The sequence below is a fragment of the Arachis hypogaea genome, chromosome 15, assembly GCF_003086295.3.
Source record: "Arachis hypogaea cultivar Tifrunner chromosome 15, arahy.Tifrunner.gnm2.J5K5, whole genome shotgun sequence".
NCBI lineage: Eukaryota > Viridiplantae > Streptophyta > Magnoliopsida > Fabales > Fabaceae > Arachis > Arachis hypogaea.
The window spans coordinates 52,658,615-52,681,176 of NC_092050.1; the positions used below are offsets into that span (position 1 = coordinate 52,658,615).

At 40.0% G+C, this 22,562-nt stretch overlaps 2 non-coding genes across 2 annotated transcripts; one reads left to right on the forward strand and one right to left on the reverse strand.

The window, feature by feature from the left end:
- Window positions 1-4,576: 4,576 nt before the first annotated feature.
- LOC112753275 (small nucleolar RNA R71) lies at window positions 4,577-4,684 on the reverse strand. Its single transcript, XR_003177668.1, has one exon. It is a non-coding gene; the product is annotated as a small nucleolar RNA R71 (small nucleolar RNA).
- Window positions 4,685-21,417: 16,733 nt separating this feature from the next.
- On the forward strand, window positions 21,418-21,521 carry LOC112752201 (small nucleolar RNA R71). Its single transcript, XR_003176646.1, has one exon. It is a non-coding gene; the product is annotated as a small nucleolar RNA R71 (small nucleolar RNA).
- Window positions 21,522-22,562: the final 1,041 nt, after the last annotated feature.

Here is a 22,562-nt window from a genome sequence, read left to right on the forward strand (position 1 = left end):
TTTCTTATGAGCATAGCCCATACCGATAATCGATCCTCAAATCAAAGTTTAAAAGTTTTGGTTGTCACAAGTCCAACCCAATAAAAGTAACCGAAGTATTTAAACCTCGGGTCGTCTTCTCAAGGAATTGCAGTGAGGTATGCGTGTTATTGGTTATAGTATCCAAGGGGTGGGTTGGTAAAGGTGCAAGAAATTCAATGACAAGCAAAGTAAAGGAAACAACTAAATAAAGCAAATAATAAAGAGAGACATTCATGGCAAGAATTGAGATTATAGGCTTTCTATCCTAGTCATACAATAATTAACAAGAATTTATCTTATATAGTCAACCCCAACAATTGAAGAAAGTACAATATTATCTTCACACGAGAGAAAAGACTAGCAAAAGTCCTAGTCAACTTACTAATTGAATTAGCAAAAGACTAGCATCAATGGAAACAATATTAACTAACAACTCTAGATCACCAATCTAAATTCGGTATTAATGACTCAAGAACACTGATGAGCGGATAATTTATACGCTTTTTGGCATTCTTTTTAGTATGTTTTTAGTAGAATCTAGTTACTTTTAGGGATGTTTTTATTAGTTTTTATGTTAAATTCATATTTCTGGACTTTACTATGAGTTTCTGTGTTTTTCTGTGATTTCAAGTATTTTCTGGCTGAAATTGAGGGACTTGAGCAAAAATCAGATTCAGAGATTGAAGAAGGACTGCTGATGTTGTTGGATTCTGACCTCCCTGCACTCAAAGTGGTTTTTCTGGAGCTACAGAACTCAAAATGGCGCGCTTCCAATTGCGTTGGAAAGTGGACATCCAGGGCTTTCCAGAAATATATAATAGTCCATAATTTGTCCGAGTTTAGATGATGTAAAAGGGCGTTGAACGCCAGTTCTATGCTGCTATCTGGAGTTAAACGCCAGAAACACGTCACAAACCAAAGTTGAACGCCAGAAATACGTTACAGCCTGGCGTTCAACTCCAGAAAGAGCCTCTGCACGTGTAACATTCAAGCTCAACCCAAGCACACACCAAGTGGGCCCCGGAAGTGGATTTATGCATCAATTACTTACTTCTGTAAACCCTAGTAACTAGTTTAGTATAAATAGGACTTTTTACTATTGTATTTGACATCCTGGATTGTATTTTTGATCCTGTGATCTCGTTTTGGGGGCTGGCCATTCGGCCATGCCTGGACCTTCACCACTTATATATTTTCAAACGGTAGAGTTTCTACACTCCATAGATTAAGGTGTGGAGCTCTGCTGTTCCTCAAAGATTAATGCGAAGTACTACTGTTTTTCTATTCAATTCAACTTTTTCCGCTTCTAAGATATTCATTCGCACTTCAACCTGAATGTGATGAATGTGACAAACATCATCATTCCTTATGAACGCGTTCCTGACAACCACTTCCGTTCTACCTTAGATTGAATGAGTATCTCTTGGATCTCTTAATCAGAATCTTCGTGGTATAAGCTAGATTGATGGCGGCATTCATGAGAGTCCGGAAAGTCTAAACCTTGTCTGTGGTATTCCGAGTAGGACTCTGGGATTGAATGACTGTGACGAGCTTCAAACTCGCGAGTGCTGGGCGTAGTGACAGACGCAAAAGGAAGGTGAATCCTATTCCAGTATGATCGAGAACCTCAGATGATTAGCCGTGCTGTGACAGAGCATTTGGACCATTTTCACAAGAGGATGGGATGCAGCCATTGACAACGGTGATGCCCTTACATAAAGCCAGCCATGGAAAGGAGTAAGACTGATTGGATGAAGACAGCAGGAAAGCAGAGGTTCAAAGGAACGAATGCATCTCTATACGCTTATCTGAAATTCTAACCAATGAATTACATAAGTATTTCTATCCTTATTTTATGTTTACTTCTTATTTAATTTCGAAAACTCCATAACTATTTTATATCCGCCTGACTGATATTTACAAGGTGACCATAGCTTGCTTCATACCAACAATCTCCGTGGGATCGACTCTTACTCACGTAAGGTTTATTACTTGGACGACCCAGTGCACTTGCTGGTTAGTTGTATCGAAGTTGTGACAAATTATGAATTGTGATTAGAGCACCAAGTTTTTGGAGCCATTACCAGAGATCACAATTTCGTGCACCAAGTTTTTGGCGCCGTTGCCGGGGATTGTTCGAGTTTGGACAACTGACGGTTCATCTTGTTGCTCAGATTGGGTAACTTTCTTTTCGTTTTCTTTTCAAAAAGTTTTCAAAAATTTTTCAAAAAAAAAAAAAAAATCTTTCAAAAATTTCTCCTTTGTTTTCGAAAAAAAATTTAAAATAAAAATGTTTTCAAAAATATATTTTTCTTCAGAATGTTTAAGAATGAATTCTAGTGTTTCATGAAGCATGTTGAAGCCTGGCTGGCTGTAAAGCCATGTCTAATTCCTCTGTAGGACATGTTAGGCTTGTCATGTCTGAGTTACATACTAAAGCTTGGCTGGCTATTAAGCCATGCCTGACCCTTTGATTGGAGCTTTAGACTAAAGAGCATAAGATTCCTAGAATTCATATTAAAAATTTTGGAATCCTTATTTTTCTTTTTTCAAGATGATTTTCGAAAAAATTAAAAGAAAATACAAAAAAATCATAAAATCATAAAAATAAAAAATATTTCATGTTTCTTGTTTGAGTCTTGAGTAAATTTTTAAGTTTCGTGTCAATTGCATATTCATCTTGCATTTTTCAAAAATTCATGCATTCATAGTGTTCTTCATGATCTTCAAGTTGTTCTTGGTAAGTCTTCTTGTTTGATCTTGATGTTTTCTTGTTTTGCATCTTTTCTTGTTTTACATGTGCATTTTTGCATCCATAGAGTCTAAACATGAAAGATTTCTAAGTTTGGTGTCTTGCATGTTTTCTTTGCATATAAAATTTTTCAAAAAAAATATGCTCTTGATGTTCATCATGATCTTCAAAGTGTTCTTGGTGTTCATCTTGACATTCATAGCATTCTTGCATGCATTCATTGTTTTGATCTAAAAATTTTCATGCATTGCATCATTTTCATGTTTTTCTCTCTCATCATTAAGAATTCAAAAAATCAAAAAAAATATCTTTCCTTTTTTCTCTCATAAAATTCGAAAATTTAGATTGACTTTTTCAAAAAATATCTTTCCTTTTTTCTCTCATAAAATTCAATTGTTTCTTATGAGTCAAATCAAATTTTCAATTTAAAAATCTTATCTCTTTCAAATTCTTTTTCAAAAATCATATCTTTTTCACTTTTCTTAATTATTTTCGAAAATTTTTAAAATATTTTTCAAAAATCTTTTTCTTATCATTATCTCCTAATTTTCAAAAATAACATCATCAATTACTGTTTTGATTCAAAAATTTCAAGTTTGTTACTTGCTTGTTAAGAAAGATTCAAACTTTGAGTTCTAGAATCATATCTTGTGATTTCTTGTGAATCAAGTCATTAATTGTGATTTTAAAAATCAAATCTTTTTTAAAAACTAATTTAAATCATATCTTTTCAAAAGTATCTCTTTATCTTATCTTTTTCAAAATTTGATTTTAAAATATCTTTTCTAACTTCTTATTCTCTTATCTTTTCAAAATTGATTTTCAAATTTGTTTCAACTAACTAACTAACTTTTTGTTTGTTTCTTATCTTTTTCAAAACTACCTAACTAAATCTCTCTCTCTCTCTAATTTTCAAAAATATCTTCCCTCTTTTTCAAAATTTCTTTTCAATTAACTAATTATTTTAATTTTTGATTTTCATTTTCGAAAACTACTAACCTTTTTCAAAAAAACTATTTTCAAAAATCACTAACTCTTTTTCAAAAAAATTATTTTCGAAATTTTCCCTCTCTCATCTTATTCTATTTATTTATTCATCCACTAACATCTCCTCCTCACATCACTCACCAAAAATCCGAACTCCCTCTCTCTCTCAGAGTTCAGATTTTCTTCTTCTTTTCTTCTACTCACACAGGGACCTCTATACTGTGGTATAAAGGATCCCTATTATTATTATTATTATTTTTTCTGTGCCCTCTTCTTTGTCATATGAGCAGGAGCAAGGACAAGAATATTCTTGTTGAAGCAGATCCAGAACCTGAAAGGACTTTGAAGAGGAAACTAAGAGAAGCTAAATTACAACAATCCAGAGAGAACCTTTCAGAAATTTTTGAACAGGAAGAGGAGATGGCAACCGAAAATAATAATAATGCAAGGAGAATGCTTGGTGACTTTACTGCACCAAATTCCAATTTACATGGAAGAAGCATCTCCATTCCTGCCATTGGAGCAAACAACTTTGAGCTGAAACCTCAATTAGTTTCTCTGATGCAGCAGAATTGCAAGTTTCATGGACTTCCATTTGAAGATCCTTTTCAGTTTTTAACTGAATTCTTGCAGATATGTGATACTGTTAAGACTAATGGAGTAGATCCTGAAGTCTACAGGCTCATGCTTTTCCCTTTTGCTGTAAGAGACAGAGCTAGAGTGTGGTTGGACTCTCAACTCAAAGACAGCCTGAACTCTTGGGATAAGCTGGTCACGGCTTTCTTAGCCAAGTTCTTTCCTCCTCAAAAGCTGAGCAAGCTTAGAGTGGATGTTCAAACCTTCAGACAGAAAGAAGGTGAATCCCTCTATGAAGCTTGGGAAAGATACAAGCAGCTGACCAAAAAGTGTCCTTCTGACATGCTTTCAGAATGGACCATCCTGGATATATTCTATGATGGTTTATCTGAGCTATCAAAGATGTCATTGGATACTTCTGCAGGTGGATCCATTCACCTAAAGAAAACGCTTGCAGAAGCTCAAGAACTCATTGACATGGTTGCTAATAACCAGTTCATGTACACTTCTGAGAGGAATCCTGTGAGTAATAGGACGCCTATGAAGAAGGGAGTTCTTGAAATTGATACTCTGAATGCCATATTGGCTCAGAATAAAATATTGACTCAGCAAGTCAATATGATTTCTTAGAGTCTGAATGGAATGCAAGCTGCATCCAACAGTACTCAAGAGGCGTGTTCCGAAGAAGAAGCTTATGATCCTGAGAACCCTGCAATAGCAGATGTGAATTACTTAGGTGAAACTTATGGAAACACCTATAATCCATCATGGAGAAATCATCCAAATCTCTCATGGAAGGATCAACAAAAGCCTCAACAAGGCTTTAATAATGGTGGAAGATATAGGTTTAGCAATAGCAAGCCTTTTCCATCATCCACTCAGCAACAGACAGAGAACTCTGAACAAAATACCTCTAATTTAGCAAACTTAGTCTCTGATCTATCTAAGACCACAGTGAGTTTCATGAATGAAACAAGGTCTTCCATTAGAAATTTGGAAGCACAAGTGGCCCAGCTGAGTAAAAGGATCACTGAAATCTCTCCTAGTACTCTCCCAAGCAATACAGAAGAAAATCCAAAAGGAGAGTGCAAGGCCATTGAATTAATCACCATGGTCGAACCTGTGAAGGAAGGAGAGGACGTGAATCCCAAGGAGGAAGACCTCCTGGGACGTCCAGTGATCAATAAGGAGCTTCCCTCTGAGGAACCAAAGGAATCTGAGGCTCACCTAGAGACCATAGAGATTCCATTAAACCTCCTTAGGCCATTCATGAGCTTTAATGAGTATTCCTCTTCTGAAGAGAATGAGGATGTTACTGAAGAGCAAGTTACCAAGTACCTTGGTTCAATCATGAAGCTGAAAGCCAAATTATTTTGTATTGAGACTTAGGAAGATGAACCTCCCTTGTTCACCAATGAACTAAGTGATCTGGATCAACTGACATTGCCTCAGAAGAAACAGGATCCTGGAAAGTTCTTAATACCTTGTACCATAGGCACCATGATCTTTAAGGCTCTGTGTGACCTTGGTTCAGGAATAAACCTCATGCCCCTCTCTGTAATAGAGAAACTGGGAATCTTTGGGGTGAAAGCTGCTAAAATCTCATTAGAGATGGCAGACAATTCAAGAAAATAGGCTTATGGACAAATAGAGGACGTGTTAGTAAAGGTTGAAGGCCTTTACATCCCTACTGATTTCATAGTCCTAGATACTGGGAAGGATGAGGATGAATCCATCATCCTAGGAAGACCTTTCCTAGCCACACCAAGAGCTGTGATTGATGTGGACAGAAGAGAATTGATCCTTCAAAAAAATGAGGACAACCTTGTGTTTACAACTCAAGGATCTCTCTCTGCATCCATGGAGAGGAAGCATAAAAAGCTTCTCTCAAAGCAGAGTCAAACAAAGCGCCCACAGTCAAACTCTAGGTTTGGTGTTGGGAGACCACAACGAAACTCTAAGTTTGGTGTCAAACCCCCATATCCAAACTCTAAGTTTGGTGTTGGGAGGTCTCAACAAAGCTATGTACATCTGTGAGGCTCCATGAGAGCCCACTGTCAAGCTATTGACATTAAAGAAACGCTTGTTGGGAGGCAACCCAATGTTTATTTATCTAATTTTCATTGTTTTTCATATTTTATTAGGTTCATGATCATGTGGAGTCACAAAGTAAATATAAAAAAATTGAAAACGGAATCATAAATAGCAGAAGAAAAATCACACCATGGAGGAAGACCTTACTGGCGTTTAAACGCCAGTAAGAAGCATGTTTTGGGCGTTCAACGCCAGAACAGAGCATGGTTCTGGCGCTGAACACCAAAAATGGGCAGCATCTGGGCGTTTGAACGCCAAAAATGCACCCTGGAGAAGAGCTGGCGCTGAATGCCCAGAACAAGCATGGTTCTGGCGTTCAACGCCAGAAATGGGCTACAAATGGGCGTTCAACGCCCAGAACAAGCACCAATCTGGCGCTGAACACCCAAAGTTGTGTGCAAGGGCATTTTGCATGCCTAATTGGGTGCAAGGTTGTAAATCCTTGAACACCTCAAGATCTGTGGATCCCACAGGATCACCTCAGGATCTGTGGACCCCACAAGATCCCCACCTACCTCCACTTACTTCTTCTCACCCCTCTTTCACACAATCCCATAAACACTCTTCCCCAAAACTCTTCACCAATCACCTCAATCTCTCTTCCCTATAACCACTTCACCACTCACATCCATCCACTCTTCCCCATAAACCTACCTCATAAACCCCACCTACCTTCAAAAATTTAAAATCAATTTCCCACCCAAAACCCACCCTAAATGGCCGAACTTTACCCCCTCCCTTCCCTATATATAACCCTCTATTCTTCCTCATTTTCACACAACACAACCCTCTTTTCTCTTCTTGGCCGAAACACACCTCCCCCCTCCTCTCCATATTTTCTTCTTCTTCTTCATCTATTCTTTCTTCTCTTGCTCGAGGGCGAGCAAAATTCTAAGTTTGGTGTGGTAAAAGCATAAGATATTTGTTTTTCCATTACCATTGATGGCACCCAAGACCGGAGAATCCTCTAGAAAAGGGAAGGGGAAAACAAAAGCTTCCACCTCCGAGTCATGGGAGATGGAAAGGTTCATCTCCAAAGCTCATCAAGACCACTTCTATGATGTTGTGGCCAAGAAGAAGGTGATCCCTGAGGTCTCTTTCAAGCTCAAGAAGAATGAGTATCCGGAGATCCGACATGAAATCCAAAGAAGAGGTTGGGAAGTTCTAACAAAACCCATCCAACAAGTCGGCATCCTAATGGTTCAAGAGTTCTATGCCAATGCATGGATCACTAGGAACCATGATCAAAGTAAAAACTCAAACCCAAAGAATTATATTACAATGGTTTAGCGGAAATACTTAGATTTCAGTCCAGAAAATGTGAGGTTGGCGTTTAACTTGCCAATGATGCAAGGAGATGCACGCCCCTACACTAGAAGGGTCAACTTTAATCAAAGGTTGGACCAAGTCCTTATGGACATATGTGTGGAAGGAGTTCAATGGAAGATTGACTCCAAAGGCAAGCCGGTTCAATTAAGAAGACTGGACATCAAGCCTGTGGCTAGAGGATGGTTGGAGTTCATCCAACGGTCCATCATCCCCACTAGCAACCGATCTGAAGTTACTGTGGATCGGGCCATCATGATTCATAGCATCATGATTGGAGAGGAAGTAGAAGTTCATGAAGTCATCTCTCTTAAACTCTACAAAATAGCCGAAAAGTCCTTCCCAATGGCAAGGCTAGCTTTTCTTCATCTTATTTGTCATCTCTGTTACTCAGCTGGAGCTTCCATAGAAGGAGACATTCCCATTGAGGAAGAGAAGCCCATCACTAAGAAAAGGATGGAGCAAGCAAGAGAGCCCATTCATGGAGCTCAAGAGGCGCATGAAGCTCATCACCATGAGATCCCGTAGATGCCTCCAATGCATTTCCCTCCACAAAACTATTGGGAGCAAATCAACACCTCCCTAGGAGAATTAAGTTCCAACATGGGACAACTAAGGGTGGAACATCAAGAGCACTCCATCATCCTTCATGAAATTAGAGAAGATCAAAAAGCAATGAGGGAGGAGCAACAAAGACAAGGAAGAGACATAGAAGAGCTCAAGGACATCATTGGTTCCTCAAGAAGGAAACGCCACCATCACTAAGGTGGACTCATTCCTTGTTCTTACATTCTCTGTTTTTCATTTTCTATGTTAAGTGCTTATCTATGTTTGTGTCTTATTACATGATCATTAGTAGTTAGTAACTATGTCTTAAAGTTATGAATGTCCTATGAATCCATCACCTCTCTTAAATGAAAACTGTTTTAATTCAAAAGAACAAGAAGTACATGAGTTTTGAATTTATCCTTGAACTTAGTTTAATTATATTGATGTGGTGACAATGCTTCTTATTTTCTGAATGTATGCTTGAACAGTGCATATATCTTTTGAAGTTGTTGTTTAAGAATGTTAAATATGTTGGCTCTTGAAAGAATGATGACAAGGAGACATGTTATTTGATAATCTGAAAAATCATAGAAATGATTCTTGAAGCAAGAAAAAGCAGCAAAGAACAAAGCTTGCTGAAAAAAAAAAGAGAAAAATAGCAAAAAAAATAGAAAGAAAAAGAAAAAGCAAGCAGAAAAAGCCAAAGCTCTTAAAACAAAAGGCAAGAGCAAAAAGCCAATAGCCCTTAAAACCAAAAGGCAAGGGTGATAAAAAGGATCCCAAGGCTTTGAGCATCAGTAGATAGGAGGGCCTAAAGGAATAAAATCCTGGCCTAAGCGGCTAAACCAAGCTGTCCCTAACCATGTGCTTGTGGCGTGAAGGTGTCAAGTGAAAACTTGAGACTGAGCGGTTAAAGTCAAGGTCCAAAGCAAAAAAAAGAGTGTGCTTAAGAACCCTGGACACCTCTAATTGGGGACTTTAGCAAAGCTCGGTCACAATCTGAAAAGGTTCACCTAATTATATGTCTGTGGCATTTATGTATCCGGTGGTAATACTGGAAAACGAAGTGCTTAGGGCCACGGCCAAGACTCATAAAGTAGCTGTGTTCAAGAATCATCATACTGAACTAGGAGAATCAATAACACTATCTGAACTCTGAGTTCCTATAGAAGCCAATCATTCTGAACCTCAATGGATAAAGTGAGATGCCAAAACTATTCAAGAGGCAAAAAGCTACAAGTCCCGCTCATCTGATTAGAGCTATGTTTCATTGATAGTTTGGAATTTATAGTATATTCTCTTCTTTTTATCCTATTTGATTTTCAGTTACTTGGGGACAAGCAACAATTTAAGTTTGGTATTGTGCTGAGCGGATAATTTATACGCTTTTTGGCATTGTTTTTAGTATGTTTTTAGTAGAATCTAGTTACTTTTAGGGATTTTTTATTAGTTTTTATGTTAAATTCACATTTCTGGACTTTACTATGAGTTTGTGTGTTTTTCTGTGATTTCAGGTATTTTCTGGCTGAAATTGAGGGACTTGAGGAAAAATCAGATTCAGAGGTTGAAGAAGGACTGCTGATGCTGTTGGATTCTGACCTCCCTGCACTCAAAGTGGATTTTCTAGAGCTACCGAACTCAAAATGGCGCGCTTCCAATTGCGTTGGAAAGTAGACATCCGGGGCTTTCCAGCAATGTATAATAGTCCATATTTTGTCCGAGTTTAGATGACGTAAAAGGGCGTTGCACGCCAGTTCTACGCTGCTGTCTGGAGTTAAACGCCAGAAACACGTCACAAACCAGAGTTGAACGCCAGAAATACGTTACAGCCTGGCGTTCAACTCCAGAAAGAGCCTCTGCACGTGTAACATTCAAGCTCAGTCCAAGAACACACCAAGTGGGCCCCGGAAGTGGATTTATGCATCAATTACTTACTTCTGTAAATCCTAGTAACTAGTTTAGTACAAATAGGACTTTTTACTATTCTATTTGACATCCTGGATTGTATTTTTGATCTTGTGATCTCGTTTTAGGGGCTGGCCATTCGGCCATGCCTGGACCTTCATCATTTATGTATTTTCAAACGGTAGAGTTTCTACACTCCATAGATTAAGGTGTGGAGCTCTGCTGTTCCTCAAAGATTAATGCGAAGTACTACTATTTTTCTATTCAATTCAACTTATTCTGCTTCTAAGATATTCATTCACACTTCAACCGGAATGTGATGAACGTGACAATCATCATCATTCCCTATGAACGCGTGCCTGACAACCACTTCCGTTCTACCTTAGATTGAATGAGTATCTCATGGATCTCTTAATCAGAATCTTCGTCGTATAAGCTAGATTGATGGCGGCATTCATGAGAGTCTGGAAAGTCTAAACCTTGTCTGTGGTATTCCGAGTAGGACTCTGGGATTGAATGACTGTGACGAGCTTCAAACTCGCGAGTGCTGGGCGTAGTGACAGATGCAAAAGGAGGGTGAATCCTATTCTAGTATGATCCAGAACCTTAGATGATTAGCCGTACTGTGACAGAGCATTTGGACCATTTTCACAAGAGGATGGGATGTAGCCATTGACAACAGTGATGCCCTTACATAAAGCCAGCCATGGAAAGGAGTAAGACTGATTAGATGAAGACAGCAGGAAAGCAGAGGTTCAGAGGAACGAATGCATCTCTATACGCTTATCAGAAATTCTAACCAATGAATTACATAAGTATTTCTATCCTTATTTTATGTTTACTTCTTATTTAATTTCGAAAACTCCATAACTATTTTATATCCACCTGACTGAGATTTACAAGGTGAGCATAGCTTGCTTCATACCAACAATCTCTGTGGGATCGACCCTTACTCACGTAAGGTTTATTACTTGGACGACCCAGTGCACTTGCTGGTTAGTTGTATCGAACTTGTGACAAATTATGAATTGAGATTAGAGCACCAAGTTTTTGGAGCCATTACCAGAGATCACAATTTCGTGCACCAAACACCTAATTCCTCTTTACAAGCCAAGAATGCTCAAAGAGCTACTCTAACATCCAACCAAATATTTTGTCAAACACTTGGAAGGCATAAAAGGAAAGCATGGTAAAATTGCAAGAAATGTAAATCTATAACTACCAATTGCAAGAAAATTAACAACAACAACTCAAATCAACAACAAAGGAACATAAAACATAAATTGCATTAAAAAGAAATCTGATGAGCCGGATTCACTACCCATGTAGAAAATGGTGAATCCATTCTTTTGGCAAGCACACCAAAATTATCGTCAAGTAATAACCCATAGTGGAGTGGGGTCGTATCCACAGAGATTGGTAGATTTGAGCAATTTTAATCAATTGTTGAATTAGTCAAGCTAAGCAGAATAGTTTGTGATGACAGAATTGTAACTGTGCAGAAACATAAATGACTCAAAAGTAAAGGAAAGTAGTAAATGGCAGAATTGAAAATGGCAGGAAAGTAAAGAACAGAAACTTAAATGACTTAATTGTAAATGGGAATGGGGAATTGCAGAATGTAAAGAAAGCTATAAAGAAAGTGGAGGATAAGAATAGGGGAATTCATTGAGATCAGGAGATATTGTCTCTGGATTAAATCCAGCTCATATCCTCTTCAATCATGCAACTTATTAACCTCTTGGCAATCATGATCGATTGGGCCCCAATCCCTTGGTGACTCAATCTCTCAGATCTTGATCAATAGCCAATTCCTTGGTCTAATTGCTCATGAAGAGAGATATGCTTGGTCCTTGATTATACCACACATCATCATAGGTCCAAGTAGAGGGAGGATTTTATGTCACTATATCCAAACACCAAAACCCAGATCCTACTCAAGTGTGAGAAGGGATTTCTAGCATGATTTCATATTTCCTTTTCCAAGGCTCGCCTGAAACCCATTTTGCATTCAACCCCTTTTCCAAGGTGACTGAACACTAGCATGAAGATCGAAATTCCTTCTAGCAAATCAAAGAGAAGATGAAAAGAAGAAAAAATTCACTATCATTAATCCATCAAGTACAACAGAGCTTCCTCTCTCAATGAGAGGGAATTCAGCTACTCATAGCTTCAAGAAAAAGTAAGAGATGGAAAAAGTGATTCTAACTATGCTTCAACTAATAGCTCAACTGATTAACCCTTTCTTCAGTACTTTCAAGGGGTATTTATACTACTCCTAGCACTAGCAATTAAAGAAAATACAAAAAAGTGAAAGGAAAATTACATTTTGGAGGGAAAAGAAACTCAATAAACATGATCCTACAGCTGGCATGTAGTTGGCGCTTCAGTGGCGTGCCACGCCTGCTCTAAATCTGCCTTGGCGTGCCACGCCCAATCCTCAAGTGGCACGTCTCCCTTCATTGACCACCCTGGCGTGCCACACCTTCGAGCCCAAGTGGCAAGCTCAGGGTTCTTTGAAGCCTTGGATAGCCTGGCGTGCCACGCCTTCGAGCCCAAGTGGCACGCCCAGGCCTTTTTAAAGGCTTGGATAGCCTGGCGTGCCACGCCTTCGAGCCCAAGTTGCATGCCCAGGCCTTTTTCCTCTTCTTTTTAGCTTCTGGAAATTTGAACTAGCGTGGCACACCCAGGGTCTGGCGTGCCAAGCCCATGCTATGTGCTTGATCTATCTCTCTGGAAAGTTGAACTAGCGTGGCACGCCCAAGGTTTGGCGTGCCACGCCCATCATTTTCTTGGCTCCTTTGCTTGACGTGCCACGCCCAGAACTCAAGTGGCACGCTCAGGTCTTCTCTTGGATGATTGGTGATGATGGCGTGCCACGCCTGGGAACCAAGTCGCATGCCCAAGTGAATTTTAAAGCTGGCGTGCCACGCCTTCGATGCCAAGTGGCACGCCCATATAGTTTGCCTTCTTTCTCCCTTTTTGGAAAATATAACCAGCATGCCACGCCCAAGGGTTGGCGTGTCACGCCCATCATTTGCCTTGGTTCCAGTAGCTAGCGTGCCACGCCCGGCATTCAAGTGGCACACCCAGGTGGGACTCTTGAACTGGCGTGCCACGCCTTCGACACCAAGTGGCACGCCCAGCCTTTGCTTTGGCCTTATTTGTACCTTTTCTCTGGAACTTTGTACTAGCGTGCCACGCCATAATGCTCAAGTGGCACGCCTATTCATTCGTGTCCATCTTAGCTTGGTGTGCCAGGCCTGGTTCTTCAAGTGGCACACCTGATGCACGAAAAACTTGTCTCACAACAAATCTCCCTTCGGCAAGTGTACCGAATTTGTCGTCAAGTAAAAACTCACAATAGAGTGAGGTCGAATCCCACAGGGATTGATTGATCAAGCAACTTTAATTAGAAGAATGTTCTAGTTGAGCGAATCCGGAATTTTGGTTGAGAGTTGCAGAAAATAAAATGGCGGGAATGTAAATAACAGAAAAGTAAATGCTAGGATTAAAGGACTGGAAGTAAATGACTGAAAATAAATTGCAGAATTGTAAATGGGAATGGGGGGTTTGCTCATAAAAGTAAATGGCAGAAATTAAAGAGAATGGGTAAGATCAGAGATGGGGAGTTCATTGGGCTTAGGAGATGTTGTAATTCTCCGGATCAAGTTCATTTTCATCTCTTCCTCAATCAATGCACTCATTGATCTCCTTGGCAATCTTAAGTGATTGAATTACAATTTCTTGCAATTCAATCTCTCAAATCTTGATCAATAGCCAATTCCTTGGTCAATTGCTCATGAGAAGAGATGAAGTATGGTCACTGATTATACCACATGCATTTCCCAAATCAAGTATTGAGAGGGTTATAGTCACATACCCATCCAAACCCAATTTGGTCCAGCATGAGAAAGCATTTCTAGCTTGATCTCTTCATTCCTCTTTCAAGGTTCAAAAGAGATCCAAGTTTGAATAGCTTCTCTTCCAAGATAACTACTCAATTGGATGAAGATCGAAAGCTTTCAAGTAAAATCAAGAGAAAAGATAGAAGAAGAATAATGAAAATTAGTATTGATCCATCAAATTACAACAGAGCTCCCTAACCCAATGAAAGGGGTTTAGTTGTTCATAGCTCTAGAAAATGAAAACAAAGATGGAGAATACATCATAAAACTAGAAAATGCAGAGAAAGTAAAATACAGAGAGTAGTTCTCCTCTTCCAGCCTCCTCCCAAAACTCCTTTTACAATTCAAAGCTACTCCTATATATACTACTCTTCTTAGCTTCTAGTTTGCTCTTCAAGTCTTGGGCCTTTGGATCTTGAGTTTGAAGCAGTTCTTTTCTTCATTTGGGCTTGGCTTTACTTGCAGAGAGAAAGTGTTAAGTGGGCAGAGACTTTAGCTCAGGGCGTAAGGGGTGTTAATCATTTAGTGAAAGTATAAGTTCGGGAACGTTAGTGACACTTAACATTTTCACTAACGTTCCAATGTACCCCTTTGCCTCACGTTAGATCCCACGTTAACTAGGTTAACGTGGCTTCTAACGTGGCCTTGCCAACCTTCGAGAATGTTAGTGACACTCAACATTGTCACTAACGTTCTATTGTGCCCCTTTTTGCTTCACGTTAAAGCCCACGTTAACTAGGTTAACGTGGCTTCTAACGTGGCCTTGCCAACCTTCGAGAACGTTAGTGACACTCAACATTGTCACTAACGTTCCAATGTACCCCTAGATCTCACGTTAAAGTCCACGTTAACTAGGTTAACGTGGCTTCTAACGTCGCCTTTCTTAGCCATCCCAACGTTAGTGACAATGTTGAGTGTCACTAACGTTGGCTCATCATTCATTCCTCATCGTTAGCTTCGACGTTAACTAAGTTAATATGGAAGTTAACGTGGCTCCTTGGGGGGTTGTGTGGTTGCTTCCAACGTTAGTGACAATGTTGAGTGTCACTAACGTTGTCGACAACTCTCACTTCTTACGTTAGCTCCCTCGTTAACCAAGTTAATGTGGGAGTTAACGTGGTGTGTTGTATCCTTAGGCCAACGTTAGTGACAATGTTGAATGTCACTAACGTTGGCTTCTCTTCCCCTTTTAACGTTAGAGGCCACGTTAACTAGGTTAACGTGGGCTCTAACGTGGCCACTCATGAGTGTTTGCCAACGTTAGTGACAATGTTAAGTGTCACTAACGTTGGCTCAACTTCCCCTTTCCACGTTAGAGTTCACGTTAACTTAGTTAACGTGACTCTTAACGTGGGCAATGATGGCTTTGAGAGTGTCATTGGCAATCACTTTTCTCATTAACCTTGCAAGTTTCCCTCCTTCCTTGCTTCCTTTGGTTCTGAAATCAAGCAACAGAGTGCATCAAAGTTCTAGTCCAAGTCATGGGTAATGCAGCATACAATTTGTCACTAAATTCATGCAAAATCCTCATGAAATACTGTAAAATGCACAATGTATGCTTGAATCAATGTGTAGGTGAATATCTACCCAAAACTAGCTTATTTCCTAAAGAAATGTATGAAACTACCCTAAAAACAGTAAAGAAAAGGTCAGTAAAACTGGCCAAGATGCCCTGGCATCACAACACCAAACTTAAAGCTTGCTTGTCCCTAAGCAAGTACTGGAACAAGAGAATGATGAATGGAATATCCAGAGGAATGAGTCATTCTTGTGGAAGTCATGTTACTGATTTTATGGTGGTTTCATACATAGCAACTTAGGTTCATTCCATTATTGGCTTTCAAACCTTTATCATGTCCCTAAACACTTACTTTGTCTATATCCCATGAGACTTTTATTTATTGATCCTTTTATTGTTATTTCAAGGGTTATTTGTGTTATTTAGACTAAGTGCTCTGTAAGGGGGCAACTCTTTAAGATAAGCTTTCAGCCAACACTCCCGAACCAGTTGGTTCAAGGTGCTAGGTGTTGAAGCACCCCTAAGGACTTACTCCCTCAAGTCTCTCCCCCATACATACACACCACAGGCATATAGTTCCTTTATTTTCTTTTCTTGAGACCTTGGTGTCCAGCACCTCTTTGGGTTACTAAATGCTCTGTGGTGAGGGTTACTCTTGATAGTGGATTTTCAGCTGATAATTCCGGGTTAGTTAACCCAAGTTACCAAGTGATAAAGCACCCCTGAGAGCTTATTCATCCAAGTAGATCCCTCACACAGGAGCACCACAGATACTTGTCTCAAGGTCCAAACCATTGGTGCCTAGCCTTATTGCTTACTCTTTTTCTTTTGTTTTTCACTTCCATTATTCTTTCCCTTTTCTCTTATTAGGATCTTGTCATCTACTTAGTCTCATGGGTATTTCCAAAGTCAAGTATTCAGGATAGATAGTTGTCCTCCTAGCCTTGTGGTTGAACCAACTTAGCTACTTATGACTACCCCAAAGATTCATGAATGTACTTCCACCTTATGAACTCTACTCTGGTCTTTTAAAAACAATCATTCTCTCTTTATTTAATTCAAAAGAAACAAGCATACAAGTAAGTTAAGTAAAGATGCAGTGACATAAAGACTAGCACACATAGACCTACCACAAACTTAAAAGACATGATTGAAAAAGGTTTAAACATAACATGGAAGCAAGTTCTATTTCACACAAGATCTTCCTTATTTAAGACATAGAGAAAGATGGAACAAAGAAGGAGCTCCACCACCTTTTACTGTTGTGGATGTCCATGCTCTTTTCCTTGCTTGTCCTCCTTGTTTCCTCTTGCATTTCCTCGCATCAGTGCCAATCTTGCTTGCTTCCAATCCTCAAGTGCCTTCCTCACTGACTCATGACTCTCTTCCACCCTTTGTCTTTCCTTTCGTACTAATTCATCCTTCATTTCATCATACTTGGCTATTCTTGGATGCAATACTGGCAGCTGTCCCACTAAGTAGCCGAGCCTGGCTTGAGTGTTTATATGATGTCCTGTTTCGCTCATGTAAACTCCTTCTGCGAATGCCCTTTGCTCGTCCAATAGTTCTGCCTGTTCTATTTTTCTTCGATGCATCTCATGTATGTGTGCCCCTTGATGTGCTTGGATGTTGATTAGCCTCTGGGTGGATTCTTGTTGCTCGTTTTGCCTTTGTTCCATCCTGTTGAATGCTTCTCCCCATTGTTGTCCTTGGCTTAGTTGCTGTTCCATCATTTGCCTTTGCCACTCACCTTGCTGAGTCATCCATCTTGAAAGTGTTTCCTCTTGCTGCCCCATCATCTGTAGTTGAAGCTCTTTCTGTGCTCCTTGGCTTTCCAAATATTGTCTAGACAACCCATCAATGGCCTCCTGCAATTGGTGCATGTCCAAGGTCTGTTGTGCTTGACCCTCTGAGACTTGGCCTTCCACTACTTGAGGGGCTGTCCTCTTTCTTTGCTTCCGTTGAGGCAGGGGGGATGCTGCAGCATTCATCCTTCGGACTGTTATTGGAATTCCTTCCTTTATCCAAACGGGGTCCTCATCTTCAAAAACCACCCTAGCTTTCTTGCATATTCGGTAAATAGTGCTGGGGTAACCTAATGTTCCTCTTGAGTCGCTTTTCTCTGCCATCTTTCTAATGCCTTGAGCTATGATCTCATGAACTTTGATTTCTCCTCCCTTGAGTATACAATGCACCATTGTTGCTCTCTCGAGATTCACCTCCGAGTTGTTTGCAGCTAGGAGAATAGATCTCCTCACTAGCTCAAACCACCCCTTAGCTTCAGGAGTGAGGTCTGTTCTCTTAATGAACTTTGGTTTATTTCCCGCACCCCTTTCCCAGTCAGCTCCTGGTACACAATGGTCTCGTAAAAGCTGGTCATAATTGGGGTTGTTGTCCAATCTTGAGTGATAACTTTCTTTTTCAAACGGTATAGACCGTAGCTTCAATGCCCTCATTACACTCATGGGACCAAAATCCACCATTGTTCCTCTCACCAAGCTTGTATATGACTCATCTTTCTTATCATATCTGACTGCATTTGCATAAAATTCTCTTATGAGATTTGCATTCACCTTAGTGACCGGGTTAGTGAGGAGCTCCCATTTTCTCCTTTCTACCTTCTCTGTGATTTCGGGGCATTCAGTCTTCTTAACTTGAAATCCCAACTCATAAATGATTTCCTTACCAACCATCCACCCGTATTGCAATGCATGATGCAAGCTTCTAAATCTCTTCTCATCATATGGGTGTTCTTCCATGGGTTCCTTTCCCTCCCTTCTCTTAGAACTTGAAGTTGCCATGAATGATGATTAATATGTGAAGGTGGCAAGGTTGTGGAGACTTTTGGTTGTTTAGGGTTTTATGGCAATGAAGAGAGTGAGGGGAGGAATGTTTATAATCGGATAGGGGGTGTATTGTACCGAAATGAAGAGTGGTGAAGGGTGTGTGATGACAATGAAGGGTGGCACGAACAAGGGTCATTTATATAAAGAAGTTGTGAGAGAATGGAGGGTGTAGATTGATGAAGTGGTCACTTGATGGACGGTTAGGGTTATGCATGGATAGAAGACAAGGATCATCACTTTATGATGAGGATTGCCCGGTCTTCTAGGGGTCCCATTTTTTCAATGTTGCATGGCATCATTTTCCAATGTACTCCCTCTTTAGAACAAGTGTGCAACCCCTCCTTTTGTGGTGTCCAAACCCTCTTTGTTTGGTTGTCCAATCTATCCCTCTTAATGCTCCTTTTCCTTTCCTATAAAGATTTAAAATAAGGAAATTAATATCATAAAAAAAATCAAACTCTACGGCTAGAATACTAAAGAGAAGAAAAAGAGTTTGTATATTTATGAATTTCAACTTAGCCAACTACTGGTGTATCCTCATGCATTTTGGTGGCACCATGGGGTGACACCAAACTTAGTTTGAAGCATTGTGATGAAAAGTTTTGTTCAAAGCTCCAAGAGTTCTGCTTTGAACACCAAACTTGTTCTTCACTATAGACTGCATGATAAAGATTTCACCAAGTGTTTGTCAAGTTTGGGTTGAAATTCATAAACATTGATTTATTCATTATTTTAAAAAAAACATATAAAATATGGGTTGCTTCCCATGAAGCGCTTATTTAGCGTCACTAGCTTGACGTTTTTCCTTCATCAGGGTGGTTGGTAGTGCTTAAAATCCTCCCCTCTTGCTGTGGACTTGTATCCATTGGTTGGATCAATAATCTCCACATGTTCTAGGGAAAGAACTCTGTTGATAGTGAAGACCTTAGGTAACTGAGATGGTACAGTAGGGAGATTAGGGGGAATATATGGGAAGTAAGCTAAGACAACTCTATCCCCTGGAGAGAAGTCTTCCGTAGGGATCTTCTTGTTCCTCCATTTCCTTGGTACCTTCTTCTTTGTTTCTTTTGAGGTTGCCTTCCCCTTGGTGACCTTTTTTTTCCAAGGAGTTGTGATGTTGTCTTCAGATGCCTCTAGAGGTTTAGGGTCCTCCAACTTTTTCTTGAGCTGTGGTAATTGCTGTTTTCCTTGTTTATCAATTGAGGGGTTTCAAAATGAACTTGCTGTGCTTCAGTGCTTGTCTCCTCCTTCAGTGTCTCTTTATCGTTTGTACTTAGTTCCTTGTCCTCTTGATCTGTTTCTTGTGAGAGTTTGAAGACATTGAAGCTGAGTCGTTCGTCATGGATTCTCCATATTAGCTCCCCTTTCTCTACATTGATAAGTGCTCTGGCCGTAGCTAGCAATGGTCTTCCCAATATGATTGGGTGAGTGTGACTCTCTTCCATGTCCAGAATGACAAAGTCTGTTGGGAGAAAGTATTTCCCAACCTTTAGCAACACATTTTCCACCACTCCTATTGCTTGCTTTTGAGTTTTGTCAGCCAGTCTGATGATTACATCTGTGGGCATTATCTCATTAATCTGCAGCTTCTTCACCAGGGATAAAGGCAGTAAGTTGATGTTGGCCCCCAAATCACATAGTGCTCTATCGAACATAGTTTTACCTATGGCACAAGGGATGTGAAAACTCCCTGGGTCTCTTCTTTTTGTAGGCAACTCAGGTTGAATAAGGGCACTACATTCCTTGTTCATCACTATAGTCTGGCCTCCTTTGAGTGAGCTTTTCCTGGGAAGAAGTTCCTTCATATACTTGATTAATGCAGGCATTTGTTGAATTTTCTTGATGAATGGTATGTTTACATGCAGAGATGCAAACAAGTCTAGGAACCTTGAGTATATTCTCTTTCCCACAGGACTATTGAGCAGTTGAGGGAAGGGAGCATAGAGCTTCAGCAACTCTTGTTGTGAGATTTCTGGTTCTTGGTGATCTCTATCCTCCTCCTTTGTTGAGTTGTCTTCAGGTTGTTTGCAAAATTTGCCTTGCTTGTCTTCAGTCTCTTGATCACTCGTAGTGACCATTTTGCAATCTTCCCATCTTACTTTCTTTGCTTCTCCCTTGGGGTTTTTCTCCGTGTCACTTGGGAAGCTATCGGTAGGTTTGGGAATCTTCTCAACTAAATATCCCACCTGGAATTTCAGCTTCCTAATGGTCTCTCCCTGGTTCTTAATATTGGCTGGCACTTCCTCTTTGAACACCTTATTTTCTTGAATCTCTTGGCATATTCCTTCAAGTAAGGCTTCAATCATAGAGAGCTTGTCATCAATTGATGGGTGATTAGGAGCAGATGTGCTATTTTGGTTTTGATAAGCATATGAAGAAGTGTTGTTGTGGGGGTGTTGAGACGTCCTCTGTGTGAATTGCTAGTGAGCTGCATTGTTGTTGGAGTTGTAACGTCTCTGGTCTTGGTTTTGATCTTGCTCACCTCCCTACCCAAAGTTTGGATGGTTTCTCTATCCAGGGTTGTAGGTCTTGGAGTATGGATCATAATTTTTCCTTGGTGAATTTCCAATGTAGTTGGCTTGCTCCTGACTCACCTTTGCTTCTTCATTCACTCCTTCTTGGATTGTTGATGAAGTGGAGATTGCTGCTACTTGGTTCATCTCCATCTTCTTGGTGAGGTCAGCCAACTGCTGGGTAATGAGCTTGTTTTGGGCCAACAGAGCATCTACATTGTTTAGCTCCATTACTCCTCTTGTGTTCCCTCTTTCGGAAGCATAGAAGTAGTCGTTCTCTGCTACTGTTTCAATAACATCTATGGCTTCCTCAATGGTCTTCTTCTTGTTCAAAGATCCTCCAGATGAATGGTCTACGGCCTTCTTTGACTCATAAGAGAGCCCTTCATAGAAAATGTGCAGCTGCACCCATTCGTTGAACATGTCAGGTGGACACCTCCTCGTTAAGTCCTTGAACATCTCCCATGCTTCATATAGAGTCTCACCATCTTGTTGCCTGAAAGTTTGGACCTCAGCTCTCAGCCTATTGATTCGTTGAGGAGGGTAAAATCTTGCTAAGAATTTATTCACCACGTCTTCCCAAGTTGTCAAGCTTTCCCTTGGGAAAGATTCCAGCCCTTTGGCTGCCTTGTCCCTAAGTGAGAATGGAAATAAGAGCAGTCTATAGGCGTCAGGATGAACACTATTAGACTTCACTGTGTCACATATTCTTAGGAAGGTGGTTAAATGTTGATTGGGGTCTTCTTGAACACTTCCTCCAAACGAACAGTTGTTCTGAACAAGGGTGATGAGCTGTGGTTTAAGTTCAAAGTTGTTGGCATGGATTGTTGGCTTTAGGATGCTACTTCCACAATTGGCTGGGTTTGGATTGATGTAAGAACCCAAAACTCTTCTATCCTCCCCAGCATGATTTGCTCTACCTCCTCCCACATGGTTGTGATCTTCTTCTTCATGATGGTTTTCCATGTTGTCTTCCATGTTTGTTTCAAAGAATTCCTCTTCTTCCTCAGCACCAACCACTTTCTTTCCTCTTGCCTCCCTCCTTAATCTAAGGAAGGTCCTCTCAGGTTCAGAATCGAAGGAAGTTGAAGCCCCGCTTCTTCTCCCTGTCATACAACCATCAAGTACAAGCAAGAAAAGATAGGTGCAGAAAGTATTTGTGTCAGAATTACTGTTAGTTGTGGGTGATGCAATATATCAAACAGTTAGTGGGTCAGCAAACAGAATTAAAAATAACAAAGAAGAACAAAAGAGTAGACGGGGAAGGGAAGAAGTTTAACTAAAACAAAAAGTAAATCACTCAAACAGAAAATGAAATTCACAAAATAAAAATGCTCAATCTAGTGATCTTCCAATTTAATCATTGTTGATACACAATCAATCTCCGGTAACGGCGCCATAAACTTGATGCACAGAAAACATGTCTCACAACAAATCTCCCTTCGGCAAGTGTACCGAATTTGTCGTCAAGTAAAAACTCACAATAGAGTGAGGTCGAATCCCACAGGGATTGATTGATCAAGCAACTTTAATTAGAAGAATGTTCTAGTTGAGCGAATCCGGAAT